Consider the following 9008-nt stretch of genomic DNA (forward strand, 5'->3'; position numbering starts at 1 on the left):
GAATCAAACACAGAGTAATGAGCATTGCAGCAGTGGTGGAAATTGCATGTGATGGAGCAACAGCTGAATTTTATATCGGCAGGGTTGTGAGGTTAATAATGTTTGACAATATTAGTATTACGCTGGATTGTTCTGCGGCAGAGGCAAACAGAGGAGCGAGGAGGACCACGCTGCTGCTTGGTCCTGATTTCATGTCTCCCTCTTCTGGTGAGACGTGTTTCCTCCGACCGCAGAGTAAACACTGATTTACATTACTGCCCCTCTCTGGATTTAAAATGCTAGGAGGATGAACAAGATGCACAAACCAGATTTGAATTTATTTTTCATTCAATTCTTCCAGTTGAGAGTGTGAAACTGATGTTCTGCGCAGTTTTTTTCTATTTCTACTTTTTAACTCTCGTCCCTGTTTGAGCTCTTACACACGCAGTTTAAATGAAATACACAACTTTCAGTTCCACAAAAGCAAAATACACTACAAATATGACAATGCATTAAATACAGAAACACACACACACCAAAGCACATTGATAATTTAAAGTTTTATGATCACTTCTTCCAATAAATAGATGTTGATCCTGCATGCATCCTTGTTCATATAAAAACATAGTCGGTCAGTTTGCAAGAATTTTATGTTGTGTTTTCCCCGCCTTGTTCTTTAACATTGTTCGTCATTATTTTAAGGGCAAACTGAAATTATCTGGTCCTCATTTAACAGCTCCTATGATACATATAGGTACTGTAATTTCCAATCAGGTGTCAGTCTATCCTGGAGATCCTGGCGGTCCTGGAGAGAACCTGGAAAGAACCTACGCATGCACTAGGATAACGTGCAAACTCCACACAGATAGGCCCGGGATTCTAACCAGGAACCCTGTAGCTGTGAGGCGGCAGTGCTAACCACTACACGGTGCTTTTCGACAACAGGAACTTTCCCCAGGAACTAGGAACCTTTTGAGGAACTCTGCGTTTTGATAGTAGGAACCAGGGTCTAAATTTTTTGTCCGGGGTAATTGATTTACCTCCTGAAAAGTCCCTGCTCAGGGGGGGTAGTACTTTCCAAAGGTCCAATGGAACTTTCAGGGCAGGGTCTGCAGTGCTGGTCGTTTCTGATTGGTCGAGTACTCACAGCGCTTATTTCACCCACCATGTTTAAAAGACTGCAGCTGCAGGCTCACCGTTATCACCGTGCTTTGATCGTTTATAACTATGCTTTGAGATGGATGCTAACAGGCTAACTGTAGTGTCGCACAAATGATGATACCAGCTCGTTCGTACCGTTTTATGGCGTCATCTTTGTTGTATGGCCTTCATCTCCTTCTTACCGCCACCCACTGGACTGGTGGTGTAGTACAGTTACTTTTATTGCTTCTCCGTACATCATTGGCCTGATTTGCATAATCTTCCTGGGACTTTAGGTCGCTGTGGAAACGCAGACAACAACAGGCCACAGGAGACATTTAGTTCTTTAAAGAGAAGATCCTGGAACTAAAAGTTCCTGTTACTTTTGGTCAAAAAGGACCTAAATACAACAGTTCTGCTGCCAACCAGCCTTCATCAAATCACTAACTTATATAAGAGTTGATTAAACTTCATACTCATGTCTAAGGCTGTGTGGTTTGTGGTGCTGTTTGTGTTCCACTGAAATGATTGACAGAAAACAACTGCCAACATTTTGATAAGTGAGGAGGCATTTGAAGACATTTATCAAGCGAACGTGCCAAATGTTTCTGTTTCCAGCGTCTTCGGAAAGAGGATTTAACGCCGGCCTGTTTCGTATCACTGTCACTTAAATATCAGTTGGACAAAATGAGCAGTTTGGACCTGTCAGCTGTGGTTTCTGGGAAGTTCTGATTGATGTGTTTCATGATTTTTTGACATAAAAAATCATCTTTAATCTATATTAATCGCTTGGACACAACTAAAAAGATACTTAACATAATACAAGCCAACTACAGCCTCCAAAATGATACTAAAGTAGCATCAACACCTCTTTTATAAACAATAAATCTAAACGTACGAGCTTCATGAAGGAGGGCTTCATGGCAGGGCTTTTGAATGAGACTGCAGCTCTTTCAGTGAGCGTCGGTTATCAAACATATTTCACTAATTATAATAAGAAACAGCCACAAATCTAGCGAGGCCACTTAACTTCCACATAAGTAAACACTGCATCTTAATAAGTAACTGACTTGACTTTTGCTCCTGTTGATCGTCTGATCCGATATTTAAATTTCACGAGTAAATCCCCGTCATCGTGGCCACAACACTAACAGTCTGTCACCTCACACGGGGAGAAACAGACGGCCCAGTGAGGACTACTTTCATTCATTTATTCATGCAGCACAGTCCAAAGCTCCGCTGTGAAGAGTCTGGCTGCAGCTCACTTTGGAGCTGCTTCTATCTCGCTCCGCTCAGAGGGGGAAGCTCTCTCGCAGTTTGTGTTGTGAGATTTGATCAGCTCATCTCTTATCTCAGCCGTTAGTACGTGTGCCTCTCTCAGCGGCCAAGCCTTGAGCATCAGATGCCGTCTGTGAGTCCCAGCTCGGAAACCCAACAGTCGGTCCAAACCGAACACGAGAGAGAAGCTTCTTTTTAAGGCTCCGAGCGTGTTATCCTTTCTGCCAGAGTCCAGCCCACCAAGTCATTTAAATCTGATTCACTCGTGTGTGGGCCATCGTGAGAGTTGTGCCGTTTGATGCTGTTGGCCGTGACCTCTCAGAGGCGGCCATTAAAAGCTCGGCCTGCCCACAGCTGCAGAGAGAGTGGAGCATGTTAGAAGCACGATTCAAATGAATGGTTCCCAAATCGTTTTTGTCTGACGTAGCACTAAAAATAATCATTGTCAGTAACACCCCCCATCAGGTTCCAAATGTGTTGATCAAGTTGTGAGCTGATCATCATTTTACAGAGTAGTTCATTATTTTGGTAAATACACATTTTCTCACTAAAAGTTAAAAAAGGTTAAAATCACTCTCATATGTGTCAGCAGTTAGCAGCTAGTTATCTTAGCCAAATAGTTGAACTGGCTCTGTCCAAAGGCAACACAATCCACCTAACAGCACCTCTAAATCTCACTCATTAACATGCTATATGTTGTTATCTGTACAAAATAAAATTGACATGAGCTGTTGGAAGTTAAATTGTTCTACCTTTGGACAGAGCAAAGCTAGCTCTGTCCTGTGTCTAGCCTTTACGCTAAGTCTAGCTAAGTTTAGCTCAACAGCTAGCTCCATCTTACTTAGCATGATAAATGAATAAAGATATAATAAAGACATTTTTTCATTAAATAAATGTCTGTTAAGTCACTATCTATCACCAAATGAGGTACCACAATGGTGATTGAGCCTATGGCCCGCTGATGAAAGCCTTTGCAGTATTACAGACCGGGTGTCTGGTGCGACTTTCACCGAAAAAAAGAACAAGCGGCGCCCAGTTAGTGACACGTTTCCATCACCCAGCAGTGGTTGGTCTGCCAGAGTGGGTAGGCGGAGCTAAGCGGCTGCTTTTCCGGTCTCTGCAAGTGTTGCGAGTAAACAGAAATCTACTATGGCTGAACAAACAAAGAAAAGATCGATGACTACAGATACAACTTCAACAATAAGTGAAAATCCAAAGAAAAAGAAACAAACTTGACGCTCAGATGAAGGCAAACAGTCTAAAAAGGAAAGCGACCGTCAGCGAGGAAAATCAAGAGTTACAGCCGGAACAAAGGGAGCCAAGCGTAGACATCTGGTTATCTGGGACGTTTGCGCCCCAATTGCCTTATATCGCCATAAGGTGGCGCCAAATAGAACAAAACTGAGAACTTCGAGATCATAACTTTAACTTATCTCTTGTGTTTTCCAAATGTAAAGCCATTGCTTGAACACTGATAAATGTATGTTTTTAATCAGGGACATTTCAGCCCTCGCTCCTTACTTTGAGCATCTCTTACAGCTCCTCTGCTCACTTTCTGTTCTTCAAGCGCTCTCAGTCGCAGCGTGATTTTGTGGTGTTACAAATGACTCAGGTTAGTGGGAGGTGGGCTGGCGTGTCACTGCCGGAAGTTAGTCATGAATTGTCATTACGACAATAAATGTACTTAAGTTAAATAGGACAGAAAACAGATCTTGTCATTTCAGCGTATCAGCACGATTAAACGTTTGCTGTATTAACTAGTAGTTCCTGTTTGTATTGTACTGATGGATGTACGTACAATTATCACTGGATTACTTAGACGAGGAAAACTTTGAAACTGGAGTTATCGCGTCTTTCCTAAGATTTCCTAGTGGATTAATGCTCATTTATTCACCAAGAACATGGCGATAAATATGGATCTGAAATTATGCGTACCATGTCTGTGTGTTAAGATATAATCCTCCAGACACACACACGTCCAAACCATATGGCTGTGTAAAACGCTTCTTTTATCTAGCAGCTCAACTCGTCTGCTGCGTGGATAAACTGTACTTTAGAAATGAATCATCAACAATGTATTCAAAAAGTGTGTCTTTAACTTTACCACTTTACCAAAGCATGGCTGAGGTTGTTAGCTCTGTGTCAGTGTGTGTGTGTGTGTGTGCGCATGCTGTGCCACAACGCAATCATGTGCTCAGGAGGTAAAGCTCGATGTAAACTGTCCAGGTCAGGAGAGAGCGCAGGGGGAGGGCAGAAACCACTAATCTATACCTCCTCTATCTCAGCATGCACACACACACACACACACACACACACACTGACACTCTCTCACTCTCACTGCCAGGCTCCTCTGTGCTTCAGTAATTGTGCTGCTCTGCTGCCTGCCAGTAAATCCTCTGTGCTTGAGCCCTCCTGAAGGCTGGGCTGGGTGTCAGCTGTGGTCGCATGCTGCCCTCTAGTGGTGGAATTACAGACTGCTTTTTAAATCTGCAGAGGATAATCATGTAGGTAGGTCAGATTTGAGTTGATATTCAGTTTTAAATATAAAATGTATAACGATTACTACTTCAGACAGATATTTTCTTCATTATCTTTAAAGTTTTTATTTTTTATTTTCTTTTATTTAGGCTAAAGAACAACTTGTACAATGGATCTATAAAAACAAACATTGTATAATAGTCCCTGAAATCTCTTCTAAGCTCTTTTTTTAGACTTATTACTGATTTTTTTTTTTTATGATTTCTATTAAATTTCATTATTTTTATTGTTCTCATTTTTTTTTAATTCTACCTATTTTTAATTTCTGTTCTCATTTTCCGTCTGTTTGTTCCCAAGTGGAGCACTTTGGGTTACATGTTTGTATGAAAGTTGCTGTATAAATAAAGTTGAGTTGAGTTCGGAAAAAAAAGTAGCGAAAGTAAATCTTAATCTCTCAAACTTTTTCCTCTCTGTCTCTTACGTCCTGTACTTTTTAATCTCTGTACCGTCCCAAAGTGAGACAGTGACTTACTCTTGTCTCGTTGCTGCACAGTTTCAGAGCTCCTGTACAACACAGTTTGTAGCTTTTATTTCCATTTGTTTCTTTTCCTCGTGCAGCATATTGTAATTACACAACACTACATTCATGACGGGTCTAAGCGCGAGCGCGGCCCCGTCGTAGCAGCTTAACAGTACGCAGTGGTGTCTGTATTGGAAGTGGCAGGATGAATAAATAGCTGTCATGTATGTGTTTGTGTCTTGTCTTGTAGAGGCTAATGATAGTGAGAGTGTGGGTAAGAGCAGAGCTGCTCCCCAGCAGATGGTGGGTAATGTGGTTTGCTTTAGCTGCCCACCACGCTGCCTCTAATTAAACAGAGGAGATTACATTAACACCGGCTCCCACTCAATCTGCTCCTCCACTGAGCGTGGCCGTGCACCCGAGGAGGAGGAGGGGTGGGAGGGGGATCAGAGGTGGAGGGGTTACGGAGGTGATTGTCATTTTTTGGCAGAGTCAGAATTACAATTTGCTTCAAAGCTTAATTAATTTCTTAGTGAGAAAATGAAAGCTGGAGACTTTTAGAGAGAAATGCTTCACATCTGATGGTTGGAGAAATCCTTTGTTACACTTTGTACAACTGCTTTCTTAACGCCATTGGCCAGGAAACATCTGATACTGGATCAGCCGGAGAGCTCTGAGGTTATCACAGACTGGGGAAATCTTCCAAATGATCAGACAGCCAATAATTTATTGAACAATGAAGGATAAAGAAATATGAATTTAATTATAGAATAAAAAGAGATTATCTCATAAAGAATACATCTGCTTAGATATAATCTATGGATATATCTATATAATTGTAACAATGCACAAATTAAAAAGAAAAATGCAGTAGAAATTTTTTTACATTATGTTATTTTTAATTAGAATTCCATCTTTTTTTTTGTGGGGGATGATATATTTGGTTTAGGAGATGCACAGCTGATAGCAAAACAATGTCCAATAAACGCTTTCTATTCTATTCTATATTTTCCCAAAGTCAAACCAGTAGTGGGCTGCACGGTGGTACAGTGGTTCGCGCTGTTGCCTCACAGGCACAGCTAGTAGGTTCCTAGTTCGAGTCCCAGTTCGGACAAAGAGGGCCTTTCTGTGTGGAGTTTGCATGTGGGTTCCCTCCGGGTACTCCGGCTTCCTCCCACAGTCCAAAGACATGCTCATTAGGTTCATTGGTGACTCGAAATTGCCCGTATGTGTGAGTATGAAAGGTTGTTTGTCTCTATGTGTCAGCCCTGTGATTGACTGGTCATCAGTCCAGGGTGTAGCCCGCTTCTCGCCCAATTAGCTGGGATAGGCTCCATCCCCCCCGTGACCCTGAACAGGATAAGCGGTACAGATGATGGATGGATGGAAACCAGGATTCAAAATCTCATAAAGATAATAGCCGTTTTGTAACAGGAACTAAACTCTTTCGTCCTATTTTTTTTGTATTCGTAGTCTATTATTTGTTGTCTCTCAAATCATCACTCAGAGTCCTCGTTGCGTCAAAATGTTGTTGACATGCTGTCAATTCTTAGAAGAGTCATCATTGGCAGCTGAACTTGTGAAATGTTATTTTGAAGATGGCTGAACTGAATATTTGCTTTTGCTTAGCCCTGCCAACAAGTTCAGGAGTTTGAGTCTGGCACCCTCTATTTACCACTTATTACTTAAATCAGTCAGTCCCAACCTTTATCACTTGTGACCTTTTAGAAAAACAAGCAAATCAACTGCCAACCTTTTGTCATCAGTTTGATGTCTGTTAGCTGTGAGCTCTACAAAAAGCTATTCTTCCCTTGACAGGTTGCTTAGTTGAAATAATCTTTAGAAGTGGTAACATAATTAAATATTTCACCAAAGAGCATTCTTCTATGTTGCAGAAATCGTTTTTTTATTGGTTATTCAGCTTGAGACGCCTCAGATCTCGTGGCCCCTGGCTGGGTCCCTAAACCGCAGGTTGGAAATCAGCAGCTAATGTTACGCTGTTGTATAAGTGTTCAAGAGCCGCCAAATGACCTGGTCAGTTTACAGAAAGTCCTTGTGGGCTTCAGCAAAGTGAAAAACGTCCCCTCTAACAGCATTTACACATAAAACACTGTTTACACTGTTGTTCAGCAGCAGTAGCGAGATTGAATATAGTCATATAGTGTAAATTATCACTGTGGCAAAACTGTGAGCCTGAACAACAGAGCAATAAAAAACAAGAGAGCTCGATCATTGCAGGGAGGAAAGTGTAAACCCTGCAGGCTGGAGTTTAGCTGACGGGCTTTAAGTCACATAGCTAGAAAATAGATTACACAATAAAACATTCACAGCGTACTCAGGGGAAACTTTATGGTAAAATGAAGAAGATAAGAAAGAAAACTAAGGGAACACATTGCACTTGCATGATAACCTGCTCAATCCCAAAGGCATTAGGCGAACATAAAAACCCAACATCAAAGGAATGTACAGTAAATGCTGCCAGTACTTGTAATTAAGAATTTCACTTTCCCTGTGCTGTGCAGGGAGCAGTGGCAGACCTGATATACTGAATCTTTGCTTCTTCTACATCAGGGATAAAACACAGGCCAGCTGTGGCTCTGGCAGAGGGCCATCAGAGGTCACCGCAGAGCCTGGAGAGACTCCAGCTGTTTGCAAGTAGCACAGACGACACATAAACTCTATAAACAGCTTAAGACTGTGAAGGTTTGTGGCAGGAGCCAATAAACCGTTAAGAGGGATCAGCATTATTGTCTTTGTCCAGATGATGGCAGGGCTACAGCAGCGCTGTAAAAGTGGAATGTGCAGGTTGAATTAGGACCACAGAGGCTGTAGAGAGAAGTCGAACCATATATGACTGATTCCCAAGGGATACATGTACCCCAGGGTGCTTTATTTTGTATGAAGGAAATTATAATCACCCATATATTGATTCAGCTGTGACGCCTACCTTAAAAACCAGTTGACAAGCAGGAGAAAAGAGTGAGCAGTTAGCTAAAGTAATGAATGAAGGGTTGAAAAGGTAAGCAAACATTATACATAGTTGAATAGTTAAATACATAGATAAGGAAGTGTTAAATGGTTACCTATAAGTAATGGATGTATGGGTGAAATAGTTTGCTGGAAGTAATAGATAAATGGTTGACGTGGTTAGCTTAAAGTAATACAAATAATGTGTGAGCTAAATGTTGGTGATACATGGTTGAAACAGCTAAAAGTAGGGTAATGGATACATTGTGAAAATGTTTAGCTTAACATGATGGACTAACATGTTACTTAACATGTAATGGGGACATGTTTCAAATTCTAAGCTAAAGCTAATAACTTAATGGTTGAAATAGTTGAATAGTAGCTTACAGTAATGAAACATAGGTTGACATAAACTAAAAATTAGGCATACACGATCTGAATAGTTTGCTAAAACTAGTGAAAATAGTTCGCCTAAAGTGTTGGATAAAATCATTAAGAGTAATGGTTAAACACTTGCATAAACTAGCTAATCGTTATGGATATAAATTCAAAATGGTTAGCTTAAAGTAATGCAAAGAATTGGTGAGCTAAATTTTAGAGAAACTGTATATGGTTGAAACAGTTAGCTAAATTTAGGGTTATGGAC

This window comes from Semicossyphus pulcher, unplaced genomic scaffold (genome assembly GCF_022749685.1).
Source record: "Semicossyphus pulcher isolate SPU_LCO1_2020_fin unplaced genomic scaffold, fSemPul1.0.p SCAF_19, whole genome shotgun sequence".
NCBI classification, from domain to species: Eukaryota; Metazoa; Chordata; class Actinopteri; order Labriformes; family Labridae; genus Semicossyphus; species Semicossyphus pulcher.